Source organism: Solanum pennellii, chromosome 11 (genome assembly GCF_001406875.1).
Source record: "Solanum pennellii chromosome 11, SPENNV200".
Taxonomy (NCBI): Eukaryota; Viridiplantae; Streptophyta; class Magnoliopsida; order Solanales; family Solanaceae; genus Solanum; species Solanum pennellii.
In genome coordinates this window covers 27,603,946-27,627,994 of record NC_028647.1, presented here as the reverse complement: position 1 = coordinate 27,627,994, position 24,049 = coordinate 27,603,946, and the positions used below count along the sequence as shown (strand labels likewise).

At 35.6% G+C, this 24,049-nt stretch overlaps 2 pseudogenes; one reads left to right on the top strand and one right to left on the bottom strand.

Moving 5' to 3' along the window:
- Positions 1-11,408: 11,408 nt before the first annotated feature.
- Positions 11,409-12,164, bottom strand: LOC114074727 (annotated as a pseudogene).
- A 10,481-nt stretch (positions 12,165-22,645) lies between these two features.
- Positions 22,646-23,810, top strand: LOC107003781 (annotated as a pseudogene).
- The last annotated feature ends 239 nt before the right edge of the window (positions 23,811-24,049 follow it).

Below are 24,049 nucleotides of genomic sequence, written 5' to 3'. Positions count from 1 at the left end.
ATGGATCCGATTTAAGTGTTTGGAAGAAGCAGATAGAAGATTATCTGTACCAGAAAGATCTTCATGAACCGTTGACCGCGGTGAAGCCGAAATCCATAACGGAGGAGAAGTGGAACCTTAAGGATCGCCAGGCTCTAGGGTTGATCCGGTTGACTTTGTCAAGAAACGTGGCGTTCAACATCGTGATGGAGAAGACTACGTCCGGTCTGTTGAAGGCTCTGTCAAACATGTATGAAAAACCATCGGCAATGAACAAGGTATGTTTTATGCGTAGATTGTTCAATTTAATATGTATGAGAATGGATCCGTTTCTGATCATATAAACGAGTTCAATATGATTGTGAGTCAACTCAATTCTGTGGATATTAATTTCGAAGATGAAATTAAGGCGTTGATTTTGATGTCATTTCTGCCCGAGTCTTGGGATACTGTTGTTGCTTCGATTAGCAGTTCTCGTGGATCTAAGAAACTGAAGTTTGATAAAATCCGTGATGTTGTTCTTAGCGAAAGTATTCGAAAACGAAAAGTGGGAGATTCATCGGGAAGTTCTCTCAGCGTTGACTGAAGGGGGAGAAGTAAGACGAAAAGCCATAATCAACATGTTCAATCAAAATAAATAAATCGAGGAAAATCACTGAATAGATCAAACGTGACTTGTTGGAACTGTGAAGAAAAAGGTCACTTTCGGACGAATTGTACAAAGCCAAAGAAGAAACAGAATCAGAAATTTGGAGATGACAATGATTCTATAAATTCAGCAGATGACATTGGGGATGCTCTAATCCTTAGTGTAAATAGCCCTGTTGAATCATGGATTATTGATTCTGGCGCATCTTTCCATTCGTCTCCAAGCAAGGAGTTGTTACAAAATTTTAAATCTAGAAATTTTTGAAAGGTGTATCTTGCTGACAATAAAGCCTTGGAGATAGAAGGAAAGGGGGATGTTTGCATAAAGACCACCTCGGGAAACCAATGGACAATCGAGGATGTCAGATATATTCTTGGGCTCAAGAAAAATATGATCTCTGTTGGTCAGTTGGATAGCACGGGATATGCCGCAGAGTTTGGGAAAGGTTCGTGGAAGATTGTTAAAGGTGCTATAGTAGTAGCTCGTGGCACCAAATATGGAACCTTGTACACCATTGCAGGGTGTATTAACATGGCCGCTGTTGCTGAAGGTGCTTTCGGTTCATGTCTGTGGCATAACAGACTTGGACACATGAGTGCTAAAGGAATGAAGATGCTGGTTTCAAAAAGAGCATTAGAGGGTCTGAAGTCTGTTGATATGGGTCTTTGCGAGAGATGTGTTATGGGAAAACAGAAAAGAGTAAGCTTCACAAAGACTCCTAGAGAGCCAAAGAAAGTGCGGTTTGAAATGGTCCAGAAAATGTTGGGGGACCATCTCCAGTATCATCACTTGGAGGATCCAGATTCCATGTTGCTTTCATTGATGATTTCAGCACTAAGGTATGGGTTTACTTCTTGAAGCATAAGTTTGATGTGTTTGCAACTTTCAAGAAGTGGAAAGCTGAAGTTGAGAATCAGACTGGTTTGAAAGTCAAATGCCTAAGGTCTGACAATGGAGGAGAGTATGAAAAATCAGAGTTCAAGGCATTTTGTGCAGCTGAGGGAATCAGATTGATGAGAACAGTTCCTGGTAAGGCAAGGCAGAATGGAATTGCTGAGAGGATGAACAGAACATTGAATGAGCGTGCAAGGAGTATGAGGATACACTGTGGACTGCCCAAAACATTTTGGGCGGATGCTGTGAGCACAGCTGCATACTTTATCAATAGGGGACCATCAGTTCCTTTAAGGTCCAAGATTCCAGAGGAGGTGTGGACAGGAAAAGAACTGAAGTACTCACACTTGAAGACTTTTGGTTGTACTGCTTATCTTCATGTTGATCCAGAAAAAAGAAACAAACTTGATGCCAAGGCTGTGAAGTGTTACTTCATAGGCGATGCTTCTGATTTGTTTTGTTACAGGTTTTGGGATGACAAGAACAGAATGATCCTGAGACATTGTGACGTGACATTTGATGAGTCTGTCCTTTACAAGGACAGAGAGCAGAAGGTTCTAGAGATTACAGAGCAAGTGGGAGTTGAGGTTGAGTTGGAGAAGAGTTACCCCAGAGATGTCGAAGCAGATACTCAACCAACTCCTACTTAAGAATCTGAAGTGGAGCAAGTTACACTTGAGCAGGTGTTAAGGAGATCATCCAGAACCATCAGGGCACCAGATAGGTATTCACCTTCACTACACTATCTATTGCTGACTGATAAGGGGGAACCAAAGTCTTTTTATAAGGCCCTACAGGTGGAGGATTCGATCAGGTTAGAGCAAGCCATGGATGATGAGATGAGGTCACTTGAGAAGAACGACACATGGTTGTTGACTGAGTTACCTGCAGGGAAGAGAGGTTTGCTGAACAAGTGGGTGTTCAGAATCAAGACTGAACCAGATGGGAAAAGAAGGTTCAAGGATCGTTTTGTGGTTAAAGGATATTCACAAAGGAAAGGTATTGATTATGCTGAAATATTTTCTCTTGTTGTGAAGTTAACCTCTATTCAAATTCTGTTGAGTATTGTTGCATCGGAGAATTTGCATCAAGAGCAAATGGATGTAAAAACAGCGTTTTACATGGAGATATTGACAAAGAGATCTATATGGAGCAACTGGAAGGATTTGTGGTTCCAGGAAAGGAACACATGGTGTGCAAGCTCACCAGGAGCTTGTATGGACTACAGCAAGCACCAAGGCAGTGGTACAAGAAATTTGACTTCTTCATGACCAAGAGTGGATTCTGCAAAGCTGAAAAGGATACTTGTTGTTACTTAAAGAAATCCACTGATTCATATGTATTTCTACTCTTGTATGTGGATGATATGTTGATTGCAGGATCTAGTATGAGGGAGATTAACAATCTGAAGACAAGGTTGTCTGCAGCATTTGAAATGAAAGATTTGGGTCCAGCGAAGCAGATTTTGGGGATGAAGATTTGTCGAGATAGATCTGTTGGCACTTTAAATCTATCTCAGGAGTTGTACATTGAGAAGGTGCTGAGCAAATTCAGGGTTAATGATGCTAAACAAAGGACTACTCCATTGGCAAATAATTTAAATTGTCAAAGGAGCAGTCACACAAGACTGCCGAGGAGCGTGATCACATGGCACTTGTTCCATATGCTTCAGCAGTTGGTAGTTTGATGTATGCTATGGTCTGCACTAGACCTGATATACCACATTCAGTGGGAGTTGTTAGCAGGTACATGGCGAACCCTGGGAAAGAGCATTGGGAAGCTGTTAAGTGGCTTCTGAGATATCTGAGAGGTACATCCAGTACTTCACTTTGTTTTGGCAAAGGCAAGGTGACTCTACCGGTTTTTGTGGATGCGAATCTTGGTGGGGATGTTGACTCAAGCAAGAGTACATTCGAGTACATTTACACCATAGGTGGAACAACAATGATTTTGATGTCCAGGCTTCAGCAGTGTGTTTATCTTTCATCTACTGAAGCTAAGTATGTGCAATAGTTGAAGCTGGGAATGAGATGATATGGCTGGCAAATTATCTTGAGGAATTGGGCAAGAAGCTAAGCGATAAGATTCTTTACTCAGATAGATAGAGTGCCATACAGTTGGTTAAAAATCCTGTCTATCATTCAAAGACAAAGCATATCTGAAGGCGATACCATTTCACTCGCAGGTTAGTGCAAACAACCCGGCAGACATGTTGACAAAATGTGTTGATGTTGGGAAACTGGGGTTATGCAAAACCTCGATTGGTCTTCTGTAGTTGTTGCTACAGATGTTCCGATGTTGTAAAGATGTTGATGATGAAGATATTTCTTTTGAGAATGTATTTTTTGGATGACTGAATCAGAATCCAAGTGGGAGAATTGTTAGGTTGTGGAGCTTGACTAAATTTTAGGCTTTACTATTTATTCTCTGTAAACAAAAACACTCTGATTTATTAATATAATTATACCCCACCACCGTGGAAGTTTACTCACAGGGTTTTACCACGCAATATTAAGTTTTACCTTTCTCTCGCTAGATCTCTCATCTCTTTCTCTTGAAAGTTATTGTGTTCTTCATTCATCAAGTGTGTGTGCGTGAATACGATCCTAACAACTGGTATCAGAGCTAAGGAGATTCAACACGATCACTCAAGATGGATAGTTCAAGGCTTGGAATCAAGAAGTTTGATGGATCCGATTTTAGTTTCTGGAAGATGCAGATCGAAGATTATCTGTACAAGAAATATCTTCACGAACCGTTGACCGGGGTGAAGCTGGAATCCATGACGGAGGAGAAGTGGAACCTTAAGGATCGCGAGGCTCTAGGGTTGATCCGGTTGACTTTGTCAAGAAACGTGGCTTTCAACATCGTGAAGGAGAAGAGTACGTCCGGTCTGTTGAAGGCACTGTCAAAAATGTATGAAAAACCATCGGCAATGAACAAGGTATATCATATGCGTAGATTGTTCAATATACAGATGTTTGAGAATGGATCTGTTTCTGATCATATAAACGAATTCAATATGATTGTGAGTCAACTCAATTCTGTGGATATTAATTTCAAAGATGAAATTAAGGCGTTGATTTTGATGTCATCTCTGCCCGAGTATTGGGATACTGTTGTTGCTGCGATTAGTAGTTGTCGTGGATCTGAGAAACTGATGTTTGATGAAATCCGTGATGTTGTTCTTAACGAAAGTATTCGCAAACGAGAAGTTGGAGATTCATCGGGCAGTGCTCTCAGCGTTGACCGAAGGGGGAGAAGTAAGATGAAAGGCCAAAATCAACATGGTCGATCAAANAAAGGGGGAGAAGTAAGAGAAAGGCCAAAATCATCATGGTCGATCAAAATCAAAGAATCGAGGAAAATCACTGAACAGATCAAATGTGACTTGTTGGAACTGTGGAGAAAAAGGANTACTATACAAAGCCAAAGAAGAAAATGAATCAGAAATTTGGAGATGACAATGATTCTGTAAATTCAGCAGAGGACATTGGGGATGCTCTAATCCTTAGTGTAAACAGCCTGGTTGAATCATGGATTTTGGATTCTGGTGCATCTTTCCATACGTCTCCAACCAAGGAATTGTTCCAAAATTTCAAATCTGGAAATTTTTGAAAGGTGTGTCTTGCTCAATAAAGTCTTGGAGATTGAAGGAAAGGGGGATGTTTGCATAAAGACCACCTCGGTAAACCAGTGGACATTGGAGGATGTCAGATATATTCTCGGTCTGAAGAAACCTCTGATCTCTTTTGGTTAGTTGGATAGCACGGGATATGCAGCAGAGTTTGGGAAAGGTTCGTGGAAGATTGTGAAAGGTGCTATGGTAGTAGCTAGTGGCATCAAATCTGGAACCTTGTACAGCACTGCAGGGTGTATTAACATGGCCATTGTTGCTGAAGGTGCTTTCGGTTCATGTCTGTGGCACAACAGACTTGGACACATGAGTGCTAAAGGAATGAAGATGCTGGTTGCAAGAGGAGCATTAGAGGGTCTGAAGTCTGTTGATATGGGTCTTTGCGAGAGCTGTGTTATGGGCAAACAGAAAAGAATAAACTTCACAAAGACTCGTAGAGAGACAAAGAAAGTACGGTTGGAAATGGTCCATACAGATGTTTGGGGACCATCTCCAGTATCATCACTTGGAGGATCCAGACTCTATGTTACTTTCATTGATGATTTCAATATAAGGTATGGCTTTACTTCTTGAAGCATAAGTCAGATGTGTTTGCAACTTTCAAGAAGTGGAGAGCTGAAATCATCACTTGGAGGATCCAGATTCTATGCTACTTTCATTGATGATTTCAATAGTAAGGTATGGCTTTACATCTTGAAGCATAAGTCAGATGTGTTTGCAACTTTCAAGAAGTGGAAAGCTGAAGTTGAGAATCAGACCGGTTTGAAAGTCAAATGCCTAAGGTCAGACAATGGAGGAGAGTATGACAAATCAGAGTTCAAGGCATCCTGTGTAGCTGAGGGAATCAGATTGATGAGAACAGTTCCTGGTAAGGCAAGGCAGAATGGAATTGCTGAAAGGATGAACAGAACATTGAATGAGCGTGCAAAGAGTATGCGGATACATTGTGGGCTGCCTAAAACATTTTGGGCGGATGGTGTGAGCACAGCTGCATACTTGATTAACAGGGGACCATCTGTTCCTTTAGGGTCCAAGATTCCAGAGGAGGTGTGGACAGGAAAATAACTCAAGTACTCACACTTGAAGACTTTTGGTTGCACTGCTTATGTTCATGTTGATCCAGAAAAGAGAGACAAGCTTGATGCCAAGGCTGTGAAGTGTTACTTCATAGGCTATGGTTCTGATTTGTTTGGTTACAGGTTTTGGGATGACAAGAACAGAAAGATCCTGAGACATTGTGACGTGGCATATGATGAGTCTGTCCTGTACAAGGACAGAGGGCAGAAGGTTCTAGAGATTACAAAGCAAGTGGGAGTTGAGGTTGACTTGGAGAGGAGTTACCCCAGAGATGTTGAAGGAGATACTCAACCAACTCCTACTGAAGAATCTGAAGTGGAGCAAGTTACACCTGCGGAGGTGTTAAGGAGATCATCCAGAACCATCAGGGCACCAGATAGGTATTCACCTTCACTACACTATCTATTGCTAATTGATGAGTGGGAACCAGAGTCTTTTGATAAGGCCCTAAAGGTTGAAGATTCGATCAAGTGGGAGCAAGCCATGGATGATGAGATGAGGTCACTTGAGAAGAACGATACATGGGTGTTTGCTGAGTTACCTGCAGGGAAGAGAGCTTTGCTGAACAAGTGGGTGTTCGAAATCAAGACTGAACCAGATGGGAAAAGAACGTTCAGGGCTCGTTTAATGGTTAAAGGATATTCACAAAGTAAATGTATTGATTATTCTGAAATATTTTCTCCTGTTGTAAAGTTAACCTCTATTCGAATTGTGTTGAGTATTGTTGCATCGGAGAATTTGCATCAAGAGCAAATGGATGTAAAAACAGCGTTTTTGCATGGAGATCTGGACAAAGAGATCTATATGCAGCAACCGGAAGGATTTGTGGTTCCAGGCAAGGAACACATGGTGTGCAAGCTCACCAGGAGTGGTACAAGAAATTTGACTCCTTCATGACGAAGAGTGGATTCTGCAAAGCTTAAAAGGAACCTTGTTGTTACTTCAAGAAATCCACTGATTCATATGTCTTTCTACTCTTTTATGTGGATGATATGTTGATTGCAGGATCTAGTATGAGGGAGATTAACGATCTGAAGACAAAGTTGTCTGCAGCATGTTAAATGAAAGATTTGGGTCCAGCGAAGCAGATTTTGGGGATGAAGATTTCTCGAGATAGATATGTTGGCACTTTAAATCTATCTGAGGAGTTGTTCATTGAGAAGTTATTGAGCAGATTCAGGGTTAATGATGCTTAACCCAGTACTACTCCATTGGCAAATTACTTTAAATTGTCAAAGGAGCAGTCAACCAAGACTGCCGAGGAGCGTGATCACATGGCACTTGTTCCATATGCTTCAGCAGTTGGTAGTTTGATGTATGCTATGGTCTGCACTAGACCTGATATAGCACATGCAGTGGGAGTTGTTAGTAGGTACATGGCGAACCCTGGGAAAGAGCATTGGGAAGCTGTGAAGTCGCTTCTGAGATATCTGAGAGGTACATCCAGTAGTTCACTTTGTTTTGGCGAAGGCACTCAATAGAACACTTCTATGATTTCTCTATCTTCCTTTTTTATCAATTTTGACATGTCCATATTGTCTAGTTATTACATCATTGTAGACTTTTTACTTTAGTGAAGGGAATGCGAGTGTTGCTTGAGTAATATTAGATAAGCCCCTCATACAGACAACATTATATATATTTTCCTTATTCTCGAAATTTAATTTTTTGAAGTATATATGGGAACGATTTTCTTGGTTACATTTTAGGTTGACTGTATATTTTACCTTTCACAGTAGTAATGAGCATTTTCCTCTGGTAGTACACCTGGAAATTCTAATAATCCAAAAAGGTACAGGTGGTTCTTCTTCAGGTTCAACTGCATTGTCTCTTCTGGATTGTAATCAGCAACATTGGGAACAGATGGTGGAGGTTGTATGACATATCGGGTGTTGTGATTTAGTAATAAAATGGTTAAAGATTTTGTAGGTTCATTCATTTTAAATCCAGGTTCAATACAAATTCCTACTTCTCTTTGGGCATTGTGTGCTTGAAAACGACATTTGGATGAACTGACCTGACAAGGTAAGTTCATGAATTGCATGTCAATGTGCATATATACCTTAATTCTTATGAATTATATTTGTCCCTTCCGGAAAAACATTGTCTGTTGTCAATGCTATGATCTTCTGCCTCATACAACCTGTCACCCTAGTGCTATTGCCTAGATAAATTCTTTTCTTTAGTTTTCCATTTATTTGAATTCTAAAAGTCTCTATGTTTAACATGTATTTTTCAATATTTGTATAGGGAATTTTTCATTTTGCTAGTGGATAGGTGAAACAATCATTAAAAACCTAAAACTATGTGGAAGGCATGATGAAATCAAGTCTATTTTTCCTAGGCCATAGTTAATCTCAAAAGCATTATTTCCAAAGTACTTCATGGTATGATAAATAAGGTATCTTTGTAGAGAAGTGAAGCCTTTACTGCAATATTTTATAACCCTATTCTTCATATTGCTTAGAAATATAATCAAAGAAAAGCCCTATACGCTTTTTACACACACTATTTACATAATCCATATCGTGATACGAAAGCGAAGGAGACAGAAACTACATGCACTACATACATCTTTCAGATTCATAAATAATTACGATTTAATTATCGGTGATAAAAAGAAAGGTTTTTTATTTTTCTGTTCTTTCACTACAGAATCCAAAGACATGAAAATTCCAATTTACTTTCATGTCCGTGAATGCCGTTTGAGTGCGCACAGAAGCAGACTATTTTTTTTTTTGCAAATTTTAGCCAGATGATTTTTTTTGTATGCGTGAACATGGAGAGTGGTGTTTTATCTAGTTATTTCATTTTATGATATATTTCATTTTGGCTATTGTCAATGATATTAGAATGAACTCCCACACGTGGAGCACAATTTGGAAAACCATAAAGGTGGTCAATATATGAAAGTTAATCAGAACTGCATGATAATATTTAACTTATGTAACGCTATCATGCATATTTACATTCTGCATCAATGATATTATTTATGGTTGATTTGTGTTGATTATTGGTATTTCATTACAAATTTTTAGATATGCAACAATCTAAGGATCATCTCCATCTGATAGAATTTGGTTGAATCCTGTAAGCACCCACTAACTGTACTTTCACAAAATTTCAACATATTGTTATGTTTGAGGGTTCAGATTTAACCTTTTTTTCCCTTCATTCGTGTGAATACATTAGTTAACACTAGATAAGTTTTCTTGAAATTCCTTTATAGGCTTTCATTTTGATGCTTGATTTCACCGGTGCTGACAATGACATGGTGTGCTATCGGAACCCTAACTTCATCTTACTTGTTTTTTATGTCGTTTATTTGTTACACATGGATTCTTGATTTCAGTATATGTGTGATTAGGCAGACAAACTACTTTCTACATCATTAAACAAGTGGGGTTTGTTACGAGCAGCATTAGAAAATCTTAATCCTCTTTGGGCTCAAACTCTTGGAGATCCATCGTTACAGCGACTCATTTTAAGATAGGTCGCGACTGTTCGTCAACATTTTCTTTAGTACTTATGTAAGTAGGCCCTCGAGTGGCTAAATATGGAAGTAATTGATTTATTATTGAGCAACTGGCAAATCTGATGCTTCACTGGTTTTACTTGATGATTCACTCGTACATTTTCTTATTATAAGATGTTGGTTCGTAGTATCTGTTAAAATGGTATCGATTTGTATTTTCTCAAGGTTTATGGGTTTGAGGGTGGATGTGATGTTTGCTAGGCATGTCTGTTAAATTGGTCTCTATTTGTATTTTCTCAAGGCTTATGGACATAAGGGTGGATGTGCATGTTGAACATGAATTCTTTTTTGAGGAAATTTTCTTGATAATGGTAAAGAACTCATAAACATGTAGTACAAAGGTTGTGCTAAAACCATCTATACAATTTAAAGGGAACATAAAGTTAGCTTTCTTCTACATTTAAATACAGGAGTTCTATTATATCCGAGGCACATAATTTAACTCTTGTACCAGCCTTTTTGTCTTCAAAAGACCTCTTTGATCATTATTTCTCAGTGACACTAATGTAGAGACATCCAACAAAATGGAACTTAAGTCTCCATTCCTCCGTTTCAATTTAGAGTTTCTGGTAAAATTATAATATTACTGCTTTAATAACTCGAGGTTCTTACCCCTTTAATCTCCAACTTATAATTTTAGAGGAAATTAAAATGGCATGTCAGCTGAATCCTTGAAGTTTTATTTGGTTTGGGGCATTCCGAAATATAATCATGGTAGAATATCTTGCGTTGTTTTATCCCTTGTTTGGTCAATATTCTAAATTTCTTATATCCTATACAGGGAATCTTTGTAAAATGTGTACATGAATATTAACTTGGTCCTAATAATACTATAAGAATATGTTACTATATGTTAAATTTCTTTAATTTTTAATTTTAATATGAACGTGCAGGAGAATGGGGGAGATCTGATTTGAAACGGTGGCCTCAAAGTCTATTGATCTATCGGAATGAATGATGAAGACTTGTAGAACAATGGTGTTGTTTAAATTTATGAATAATTCTTTTGCAGTTCATTGGTATTTCACATCTTGAAGCATTGTTTTATTGGTATGTGTTTTACAAGAAAAAATTATGATATAATTTGAATTTTACTATAAATCTATACATTTGAATTAATATTTTTAGTCCAAAAATTTTTATTATAATTTTGACTTCATATTTAGATAGTTTAATTTCTTAGATCTTCTTCATAGAAAGTAGTATATATTTTAATTACTGAATATATGCAAAATAGAACAGTAAATTTTTTATCATAGAATTTTGGCTACATTACAAAAATGTTGTCTTAGAGTAGATGATAGAGACCACACTTTTTCAATTGGGGCCTTTAAGGTAGAAACAACAACACTTTGAAAGTGTTTTTTGAGGCCATTAAAATTGTTGTAATATAATTTATACAAGTGTGTCCCTTGTTGCCCTAAGGCCACACTTCTTAAGTGTGTCTTCTAAAGCAACACCTGAAAAGTTTGTCCTTGGCAAAATTAACACTGGATTCGGCCACCACTAGAAAGTGTTGTCTGAAGTCGAAAAGTGTGGCCCTTGAGAAAAGACTACACTTTTTTACACTTTGGGCCACACTTTACTGGGGTGGCTACAGACCTCCAATGTTGTAGTGTTCTAATATGAAATATTGTCTAGAGAATTCTTGAATGTTTTCCACAAATCTCTTCCCAAAGTCCCAAGATGTACTTCAATTTGTGGTTGAACACAACACATTTTCCTTCAAAGATAGACATAGATCAATTACTCTTTAAAAGAACTCGAAAAAGCTCATTTGAATACGGAGTCAATCCTTTTAATGTTTGGCCACGAGAAGTAGATGATGTCTTTTGTTCTGGCTCGATTTTTGAAATTGATTTTTCCTTAGGTCGTGAAATATCAGTAGACTCATCGCTATCTTGTGGTCTTTCATGTAGCGATCCTAGTGGATGTGTAGCAACATTAACCTACATGTCATTTTATTTTTTAAAAAATGAAAAAAGTAAAGGAAAAAAACATTGTTACTATGATTCTCAATGATCTTGAAGGACTATCGACACTTTGGACTTCTACTATTCCTTAATCAACAACTTCAACCCGTTTAGTAAGGAAGAGGAATTGGCGACACTTCTCTTTATCAATAGGAGTATGAACTACTTCTTTCATCGATTCTTAGAGGAGTTAAGATTCTTACTTTTAGGTTGGGGATGAAGTAGTGTCTTGACCTTTGAAAGTCTCCTCTCTATAGCTTGACATTTATCTTCTAAAAGGGTAACAGATTCTGACCCATCTTTCTCCACCATAAAATCAAAATTATCCTCAAGAAACATTCCATTGGATCTCTCCCACAAAAATGAATATTCGGTAGCATAAAGCTTCTTTGTGGAAGTAAGCATAGGAGGAATATCGCATTAGACATAGTTGAACGAGATATGACAATACGTCAATATCTAAGGCCTTCATCGAGAAACTTAGCACAACTATCATTTTCTAAATAGCCAGTAAAATCTTGATTAAAACCAAATTAGCTACTAAATTGGTGGAAGCTAGATGGCTGGATGACAAAGGAAACTCCCCTCCTAAATGGAAGATAATTAAAAGAAAGGTTCATGAAATAAGATAGCTCCAACTCTGGTGCTTTTCCATCATCAAAATAATAAGTTGGGTGAGGCCTAAAAAGCATGGTTGCATTCCATATAATGTATTCCCCCCGAATATGCAAGACCCTAAGAGATACAGATGTTCCCGCAGTAGATGCAAGCAATGTATTTTTTTGAGGGAACAAATCCTCACAAAAGGCTTGTATAATATTTGAATTTGGATCTTAAGTAAAAAAACAAGAAAATACAACATCAAGAATGCAAGCATTATTTAGTGTTTGCCCATTTTTGCTAAAGAAATCTTCTATCCATTTCTAGTATCTCAGAATGCAGTGTATTCACCTGCAAGCACAATGTTGTCTCCCCAATGTATCTTCTAGAATCATGTGGCGACCTAAATTTGAAAGAGTGCTCATGATTTTTTTACGATGAGGAATTGGTTTCTCAAGATACTTAACTTTTAGGGATTTATTAGATTTGTGATCGTATTCGGATGTCCCACTTCTCATATGAAGTGTGTTACTCAATTGTTGCCATGTATCAACATAATGACCAGTAAAAGAATCCTGGAATAAAAACTTAGTCTCCACCATAATACCATCTGCTCTATCGATGACACATTTAAGTTTAGAAGATGGGTAAGTATAATCCATTAAGAAAACCATTGTTCAAACTTCAAAAAGAAAAAAAGAAAAAAAGAGTGTTAATATTTATTTAATGATGTACAAAAGAAGATAAAACTTGAAAAAAGGGGTAGTTAAGAAGGGGCGAATAATTTAAGCATTAAGTATCTTGAAAAGCCTCAACTTAAGTGATCTTCAAGGCGGGGACGTTAAACAAACTCCTTCCCATCTTATGCTTAAGTTTTTGGGGCCATGTAAAGCCGTGAGAGTAGTATTTTTTTCAAGGCGGGGACGTTAAACACAATATTATTTCAATTCCTCAAGTTGGTCGAGTATTTGGAACATGTAATGCCTCGAAAATAGTAATTTTTTCAAGGCGGAGACATTGAACATACTTTTCTAGTAAAGACTCAAGTTTCTTAAGGATTAAGAATCTTCTAAAGTCTTGAGAGTTGTAAATTTTTTTCAAGGAGGGGATGTTAAACACAATATTGTAGTAAAGCCCCAAGTTGGTTAAGTATTCGGGATCTTGTAAAGCCTTGAGAGTAGTATTTTTTTAAGGCATGGACGTTAAACACAAAATTCTTGAAAAGCTTCAAGTTGGTTAAGTGTTTTGGAATTAATAAGGCCTTGAGAGTAGTATTTTGCAGGGACGTTAAATGTGGTATCCTAGTAAAGTCTCAAGTTAGTGATCTTCAAGGCATGAACATTATAAAAGTTTCATGTTGTGATAAAGCACTCCATTGTTCAGCCACCGTGAAATACAAATATTATTTATTTTTGTCTAAAAAAAAACGCAAAAAAATAGGAGGAAAAACACAAAAATTGGAATAAATAAAAAAAAATAAAAGAAAAAATATGAACCTCAACCATCTGCAAAAACGGAAATATGCAATTGCTGAATATTGTGTATGATAAAGACAATGATAGTAGTCCTCTATTTATAAAGGATAAGTGGGGGTGAAAAATCCTTTTCCTTTGTTAAGTATAATTATTCTTTATGGGGAATTGTATTTGAAGTACTTTTTTAGAATTAAATCATTTCCTAGTTCAAATACAATTTATTTGGCTAGGACAATTTCAAGGATATGTAAATGTGAAATTTAGAGGAATGGCAAGTCCTAGTTCAGTCACAATTGTTTTTCTAAGATAGTATAAAATGAAATAAAATAAGGAGTAATATCTCTTTACCTTCAATAGTTATCCTGAAAGGGAAGAAATGATAAAATCATCTCCCTTTATACAAAGATGTACCGTGATTTGTGAGAAGTCCATTGGTGGAATGGTATGAAGTTAGATATACAAGATTTTGTGAGTAAGTGCTCCAATTGCAAGCAACTGAAGATTGAATACCAAAAACCCTAGGGTATGACTCAAGAGATTGACATTCCTACTTTGAAGTGGGAAATAATAAATATGGATTTCATTACAGGGTTACCTCGTACTCGCAAGCAACATGACTTCATTTGGGTGATTGTTCACAGAATGACTAAGTCTTCTTGCTTTTTGGCAGTCAAGAGTACGAATTTGGCAGAGGACTATACCAAACTTTATATAAATGGGATTGTTAGGTTCCACGGGTTTCCTCTATCTATAATATCATATAGAGTTGTTACCATTTAAGAAAGGAATTTGTACTCAGGTTCATCTTAGCACTTTATTTGATCAACAGATGGATGGGAAGGGAGGGCGTACCATTCATACCTTAGACGACATGTTGAGAGATTGTATGATTGAATTCAAGGGTAGTTGGGATGATCACATTCCTCTTATAGAGTTCCCGTATAATAATAACTACCATTACAACATTCACATCTTTTGTTGGTTGGTTTGAATTAGTCAAAATAGCTTTGATAGGACCATAATTAGTTCATTATATTTTAGAGAAATTTCAACTCATTAGAGATAGACTTAAGACAACAAGAGTCACTAGAAGTCTTATATAAAGTTAAAGAGAAGGGAACTAAAGTTCCAAGTGGATGAACTAATTTTCTTGAAAGTGTAACCAAAGAATGGGGTGATGAGATTTGGAAAGAAAGAAAAATCTCAATCTTAGATATTGAGGACTTTACAAGATCTTGAAAAGGGTTGGCAAAGTGTCATATGAGTTAGGGTTGGAAAAATATGTAGTAGCAGTGCATCCGGTCTTCCACATCTCGCTTTTGAAGAAGTGTGTGGGTGATCCAACATCTTTAGTGAAATTAGAGAGTGTGGCTGTGAAAGATAGTCTTTCTTATGGGGTTTTACCGGTTGAGATTCTTGATCGTCAGATTAAATAATTGAGAAACAAAGAACACGCTTTAGTGAAGGTTTTGCGGAGAAGTCACTCTTTTGAGGGAGCTGCTTGGGAAATAGAAGCAACCATGAAAGCCATGTATCTCCACCTCTTTTCTTCCGATTCAACTCCAACTTGAGGTAAAAGTTCCTGTCTAGTTTTTGAGTCGTTCACGCGTATGATCAGTCTTAATATAATATTCCTTCAATTTGTACTTGGATTTTCAGTGTACTTACACGTTCCTGGAACTCAGATAAGTCAAAAATTGAGTTCTCAGTTCTAGTGGTAGGGTTGCAGCTCCTTCTCTTCGTACTCAATTAGTTTAGACTTCATTCAGGGATAAATGTTCCCAAGTGGGAGATAATGTAACACCCCAAATCCAAAAACATACAAGATTTAAATTTTTCTGAAATTGCAAGTGCAACCTACGGTCGTCATCCACAGATCATAGTCTGATGTTCGACTTGTGTTGTATGTATGTAGTTCACCACTGCAATCCCTCCCCAAATCCATCTTAGAAAATAAGCTTAGTTTCAACAAACGAAACAGACCTAGGTTCCATAGACCAGACTACGGTTCGTGGTCTATGTCCGTATATTGAGGCCCCCTTTACCCAACCTCTAACACAAACCACGATCGACCAGTATGTTCCTCAGATGGAGCTACTAACCATAGTGGCGACTTTAAGTGAAGGTTAGCAGTCAGTTAGGGGAAATTGGTTATTGGGTAAACTTGAAATGGGAATAACCCTTAGAATAAAAAGAATTAAATGTCCAATGACCTATGATATTATACATTAATTAATCCTTTTTACAATGTCGGCGACCCTAAAATCTCATCTGCGAGTAAAATGTTATGCTCATTTTAGTGATGTCGTGTCGAACAACGACCCGTAGGTCCTATCCGTTTGTCACTCCCACAACAATTAATGCAGCGGTGTTTTAGTCTTTTCCTATTTCTTTCGACCCCTATGCTACGTTTTTAGACCCTAAATTATGAGGTTTTAGTCAGTTTATAATCCTATAAACATGACTAGAACTTAGCTAAGTCAAATCCTTAATAAAAACATAGGAAATTAGAAGCAAGTGAGGATAAAAAGATCAAGAACCCTAGTTGAAGTACGCAAATCGAAAGATTTTTCTCTGGGGAATTCATCACCAAGTATGTGGGATTTCATTAGTGGGTTCCTTTTTCCCATAAGGTCCCTAGAGTTCACACAGTTTTTTAAAATTCCCTTACAATGAACATACCCAGGGTTTCTACCATTTCAGTAGATCATCATGATTTAGTTATTTAATTGTTCCAAATCTGACTATCAGGTTATCACTCATCTTATTGCATGAATTAAAAAACCTAGATTTGTATTTATTAGTTATTACTTAAACACTCTAGGTCAAATATATCATTATTCACTTCGATATTCCTAAATTATTAATTCATCATTAGCAGATTAAGTTTTGCATTCTAAGTTTATATATTTATATTTGAGCTATCCAGTACTACAAGAAATAAATCATAATGTGTTAACCACTGAAATCATTGGGAGTAACATAATACCCAGTTGGACTAGGGTTCAGCATACCTGAATAGTCCCAGATCTACTAGCGAAGTAGGTTGTAAGTCCCCCGTGTTTGCATCAATTTAGTGATCACAGTAGCATGATTGTATACCTTTGGCTGGGTATACTAGGTCCTCACGATGAGGAGTATACATCGGGCTCCACATTAAGCTTATATGGTTTTATTGTCGTTTATTAGTAGATCCTAAATTTAAGTCAGAGTGAATTGCATTGACCATATTTACAGTTCAGTCATTATTCAGTCTCAACATGTTACAAATTTGTTAATTGCATCATGTTAGCTCAGTATTTAGTATATCATGTTCAGTTTATATTATTCCTTATTTTCTTTGTTAAGTTATATGTTATTTCAGTTGTATTCTATCTTGCATGCTTGGTACTTTTCAAGTACTGATGCGTATTCTGTGATACATCTTTTAGTGATGAAGGTTTAGGTTCTCAATATCCATGTCACACTTAGATCGGTTCCAGGTCTCCACTTCAGTAGAATCAATGGTGAGTACTCTTCATTATCCGAGGAAAATATTCATGAGTTTCTTTTCAGTATTTTTAGTCCTTTAGTTCCTGATTTGCTAGATTTAGATGGGGCATGTCCTAGCATTTCTAGTCACTTAGAGGTTATTTTCAAACACAGATAGATTCACCTTAGTATTGAGTTACTATCTTCCTTGTATAAAACTCATCAGTTTACAGATATCTCAATTATAGTATACGGGTATTCCTTGATTTCATTTTTTTATGATTGTATGTTTTGTCAGTTTCTATCATTCAGTTTATATTTATTATGCTCATGATTATGCCAACATGGTTAGCTTGGGATCAGTTAAACCTAGGTCCCGTGTCTGCGTCCAAGGGGCAGTACTTCAATGAAAATACTACTCAGTTACTGTTCGATACCACTAGAGAATTATAGACATTGACAGTATCAAGGATGAAAACACAATGGTTAAGTTAATAGAACAAGGGGAAGTCGGGTAAATATATTTTATCGTGGATCAAATAAGGGTAAATATATTGAGTTTGATCTAAGTTGTGTAAGTTATTTGCCTAGTAAGTCCAGTTTGTGTAGTTTTTCATTCTATTTTTTATATTCAAACCAATTCAAAGCTTCTCTAAACAGTTCAAAAATATAACCATAAACTTTTCGAAATCCTTTGGATTATTCGATCGAAGCGACTCATGTTTACGGTACGTTAATTTTTTAAGTCGTGTATTGGAAGTAATTTGTATTTGAAAGAAGGAAAATAATAAGAGGACGAAAAGAGTTGAGGATGATGGAAGAAAGAACGAAAACAACAAATAAATAAGAAATGAATGGAGAATAAGGAGGAAGAGAAGAAGAGGGAAGGGAGAAGTCATTAATGACTCAAACAACTGCCCATTTTCTGTAATAAATGATAATTGAGTTCTTTAGGGACAAATTTGGACCAAATTACATTTTGTCAAATTTTTCCTAATTTTATTTGGATCGAAATAAATTGGGGGGTCATAGCTCAATTTACCCAATTTTCTCTACATTTTAGTTGGTTATTTGTTTTTATATTTTTAGTACCTTGTAAAAATATAGTTTTTTGTAATTACGATTATATATTATATGTTAATAAAATAATTTCATCAATTAGTCTAAACTATATAGTATATATTTGTCTAAAAAACTGATGAAATACAATGTGTGAGCTAATAAATAAAAAGATCAATAATCAACTTCAACAATTTAAATATGCCATAATTTGCTGCTTTTACTACATTCAAACTTAAAAAAGGGAAAACTAAAATAATGGATCATTCAATTAATTTACTAATTAAGTTGGCTAAGTTATTAGTTTGCTGCACAAAATGACTATTCAATTGTTGTACTAAAAAAATTTATCCCAACAATTATCACAATATATAATAATCTTATTAATCTTGCCCCCCCCCCCCCTTTTACATGATTTCTTTAACTCTTTCAAATTTGTATCTTTTTCAATCTTGTAAAGGTTCCTCAGATCACCTAGATGCATATAAAGATAAATTGTTCCAGAGAATTCTTTGGTTGTGTTGTACAAAACATGTAAAAACAATGATAGTTTTTAAGTATTTAGTGATAACTAACTTTTTTGAAGGAATTAATATCTATCAGTTAAATATACACAAAATGATTATCAACAAAAATATTTGTAGAAAATTTAGCCTAAAATGATATTAAAGTTCTCTTATCTTGCATATTTAACAAAACAATCACGTTTTAAATTTGCTGCAAACATGAATAATATATTAAACAAAGCAATATATCAAGAGGAGCTCATATCTAAAATTTGAAACTATTTAGGGAAGATTTGTTTTGGTTGAGATTTGATATATATACTTTACTATATCAACAAGAACATCTCCAATATATAGTTCTACATCACCTATACACGAGTCTATACAATTTGTACAATATCAATATACAATATGATATTGATATACTCCCTCTGTCCCAATTTATGTGACTTAGATTCCTTTTTAGTCAGTCCTAAAAAGAATGATACATTTCTATATTAAGTGACATTTTAACTAAATAATTTCTTTTTACCCATGATAAAATGATTTTATAGCCACATAAATTTCTATCATTCATTTTAGACCACAAGTTTTAAAAGCTTCCCTTCTTTCTTAAATTCCGTGATGAGTCAAACTACCTGATATAAAATGAGAAGGAGGGATTATTATATATACATACAATTATTTTATTGAAAACAAGTTTTGTTACATGTATCTCTAAATTTAAACTATTTTTATGGAAATAAGCATTTGACTATATTTTTCGCATCCATAAATTAACTTTTATTTTTTATATATAAATTTTTCCAATTTTCTTTTAGCAAAAGCATCGTACAAGTGTCAAGTGTGAGTTAGTTGAGATTTTATGCACACAATAAATGTCAAAAAACCTTAACACAAAATACCCTTATATTCACTTTGTTGTAATATTTGTTGTTCTCCACTCTTCCCCTCAAGGGCACGAGTCTCACTCTTGTAGGAATCTCTAGAGATTCATTGATGGACGGCGAACAACGAAAAATGTTGATAGACAATGGGAAGGTGAGGGTTCTCCTTTTCCCTCTTTTCCCCCTTTTATTTTTCCTACGATTCTTTAGTCAATTAAGTAACATTTTTAGACAGTTGAAAATGCTCATTTTGTGAATCGAATTTTAGAATAAATGATACAAACCATAAAAATACATAAATAATTCTAATGGGCACCGATAAAGCCGTCATGCATGTGCTTCGACAAAATTCTTCGTCAATCTAAATGTTCCTTTTTTTTCTAAATGTTCCTTTGACTGCTAGTTTAGTTATCAGAAAATATAAGGTTTTAAGTAGATTTTTTTAATGATATACAACTGTATCAATATACATCATGACCAAGAAGGAAGTGGAATGTCAGGATCTAGTTGAAATGGAAATTTTACAAAGAAAGAGTGAGATGGGTAAAATCGTGAAATGTTTTTTATTTAATGGAACGGTCTATCATAAATCCACGAATTCCTTTCTCAACTGGGTTACGTCGACCCTCAAGCTTCATTTGTTGAATTTAAACAAATTTTAGTGCTCTACTCCAAACTATTTCATGAGTTGCTACAACCATTGCTCAACAATGTATTTCTAAACTTGATCCGCCAACAATACTTTACGTCTTAACTCTTTGAAGATATCAAATTGCCTCCTAAACACAATATCAAAAACATGGACCCTCTATGAGAGGGTAGTCTAGACCAATCTCGTTTAAATATCCAATGAAATGCTTATGGCCTTGATCATTGAAGAGTGGTCCTATACCTTAAACTCATTTTATATATCTCAAAATACAAACAATTGCATTGCAAGTATTATTTAACGGAAGTTCTAAACTATCATGCAACACTCACAATAAAAGGATGTCAGGTCTAGTCACTATAATTTAAGTTTATCACTATCCATCTACACCTTCTACAATCGTTGAGTAGCTTCCCCAGTCCTTGCAGGAGTTAAGAATTGGAATCCTTAAAAGTGTCAATAATTCTACATCCCATCATTCTTGTTTCCTCAAATATGGACAAGGAACACATGCGTTGCGCAATGACAATATTTAATCGAATTGAGCAACCTCAATACCTAGAAAATACTTCAGCCAGCCGAGGTCTTCATCTGTATGCCAATTAACTATGGAAAACCTGAGAGTCCTGCTATTATTTTTTGATTGGTAAAGGGTAAGTGTATTTATACTTGATTCCATAAAAAATGTACAATTATCTACCATAAAAGAAAATCACACTATTATTTCATTTTTCACTTTATATTTATGTTGTCCATCCCCTTCAAATAGTTTTAGGATGCACTTGTGAGTAGATTTTTCTTTATAAACTCAACAATATCAATCCTTTGCGGCTACCCTTGACCAATTTTTATATATATTTATAAGTGACTTAGCTTCAAAACACATAAATTAGTTAATTTGTTTGTTTTCCATTTCCCTACACTTGGTGGCACGTTCTAAATTTACTAAAAATAAGGGTTGTTTGAGTAAGCCTCATCATTGACCTCTTTTCATCGCATGAACAAACTTTGGCATCCCATTGTGGAAATTTGAAATGGGATTTTCAGAGAGAATTTTATTTTATGTTCCCTCTAAATAAAACAATTATTATTACTTGTTCACTGTATATGCAGTGAGCACTCTAGGACCTTATAATAGGACCTTGTTGAATCTTTTATTAATAAGAAACTCTAGCAAACTGATGTTTGCTTTAACGTTCCTTTTCCAGCTAAAAAGCAGTCCTGAGGAACTACTCATGCATGATCCATCGCTCAATCAAGGAAGTAAGATCAATTCCTTTAGTTTTGCTGTCAAATGAGACATAATGCAAAGAGGAACTTCTTAGCTTTTGTCTAAGAATCCAAGGTGGTTATGATTTCCAATGATATATGCCTAGTGTATTTTATTTTGTCATTAATGGATGCAATACACACAGTAGTTTTTTGACTATCTGTATAGATAAATCTACTAGCATCCATTACTTGACATGATAATGGACATGATAATTTTTGTAAACAAAATGGATTAATATTCATGAATCCATTAATTACCGTAGAAACTGAAGATGCAGTGACGGAGATTAGTCTTCAAATTAAAAACCATGAAGATAATGTCCAATTCTTACAGGGTCAGAAGAAAAGGTTTGATGGTTCAATTTTTATAAAAAAGGTATTGTTTCCTTCTATTGAAGTTCATTAGGTTTGCTGTAAAATGCACATTAAATTTTAAAAGGTTAGTGTAGTTATTTTGTTCTATCACCAACCTAGAAAATAATGTTTTTATTCCGTCTTAATGGGAAGCAAACAATCAATCATTTTACAAAGATCGTATCAACGGGTGTCTTTTACATTTCAAGGAAATATGGATATCATAACTACTTTAGCGCAGAATATCAACCATCAGCTTGTTTCAGTGAGCTTTTTATATTGTCCTTAGGCTTAATGTGTGTTTTTCTTTTCAAAAGCACTCCATGAAAATATAGCATTCACTTTAACTTTTTTCTGTCCTTTTTGTCATATGCCTTCTCGCAGTTTCTCAATTATAATGCCTTGTACTTGTGGGGTATTGCAGTTGCTCTCGGCGAAATTTATTTAGTGAGTGGAACTGGTTATGAAAATAAGAAATCTTTTAATGGGCAGAATAAATAGGAGGCCATTCAAAAAACATTAACATTGAACAGTTTGCAGCTGCCAACTCATAATGGAACTTAGATTACTCATATTCCATATATGAAGGACGTGATAGGTTTTGTTGCTTTGCTTTGAAAGGTTGACGATGATAATCTCAGCAGGTTAGTTTCTCATATCATCTAGTAATTTTTGGTGTTTTTTTACATAAAATACATGAAAAAGAAAAATGAAATGAGCTTTGTATGAGTCCACTTTCTATACTACTCCCTGTTCAAGAAATCATAGCTCTTGTCCACTCTGTCCCAATAAAGATGACAATATGTGGCTGCATGATGGTGAAGACTTGAGACAAAAAGTTTTATATTTGGTTCTTTGAATTAGCATTTGGAATGCTTAGAGTGATTAGGTTTTGGAGGTCGGAGATTAGGATAGAAGGCTAGTTGGTATTTAAACGTTTTCTCACTTTTTTAGGTCTTACAAAGTAGTCCTACATTAGTTTGGAAATGAATGTGTTGTTTGGATAAACAGGCTTGGGCAATCTTCCTCTCATGAGATAAACTTTGGGGTCGAGTTTTGCGCTAGTGCCATATCTTTAACCAGAAGTAGAAAGATGATGGAAGTTCATTGTACTTGCCGATCATAATTTAGAATTTCACCTTATTATGACTGACATTTGTATATTAAACTCTAAAATCCAGGAGTCTCTCAGACTATCTTGGGCTAAAAATTATGTTACAAGTTGTTTACAAGACGCTTGAAGGACTTAAAGTACTGCAGACATATTATATGAAAGATCTTATTAATAAAAATGCTGGTGTTCATGGCATTGAAGCTTAAATTGAGAGACCTTTGGATCATCGATATCTTGTAATCTATCTTGAGAACTTAAGTTTTAAGGTTATGATGATATCTTCTGGCAAATACATCTCATATTCTTTACCACTTCTTTAATCTCTTATCTTTTTCATATTTTATTTATAATTTTAGACCAAACACTGGTGAATTTATTGTTAATGATCCTCAGAGGAGGCTTACCATAAGGAAGACAAGATACCTCAACGGGGAAACTCCTCCTGGTTTTCTTGGTTTTTATGCCAATATGATCAATATGGACACGGCGAACATATATTGTGTTACAAGCACTGGTAATAGCTTGAGAGAGACCCTCTTTTATGGACTATTCTCACGGTTGCAAGTACACAAAACAAAGGCAGACATGATGCAGACATTACCTTTATAGTGATGGATCCATATCATTGGACATTGGGATCATAAAGAGTGCTGGTTTATTTTCCGTAGGCAAAAGGTAAAGATGCATGTATTAAATAGTGTGTGTATTATATTCATAAATTTTTGTCTTTCATATTTCAACTTGCTTTTTATTATATAAGGGTAATTTTGTATTCACGAAAAATCACATCCAACGGATGATGAATTAAAAACTTATATCCCAGAAGGGTGTGGGCACACCCTCAAAACACATACATAATTACAAGTTCCTATAAAATCGACCATCTCTATATTTTCCCTACAAACTATTGGTTACAAT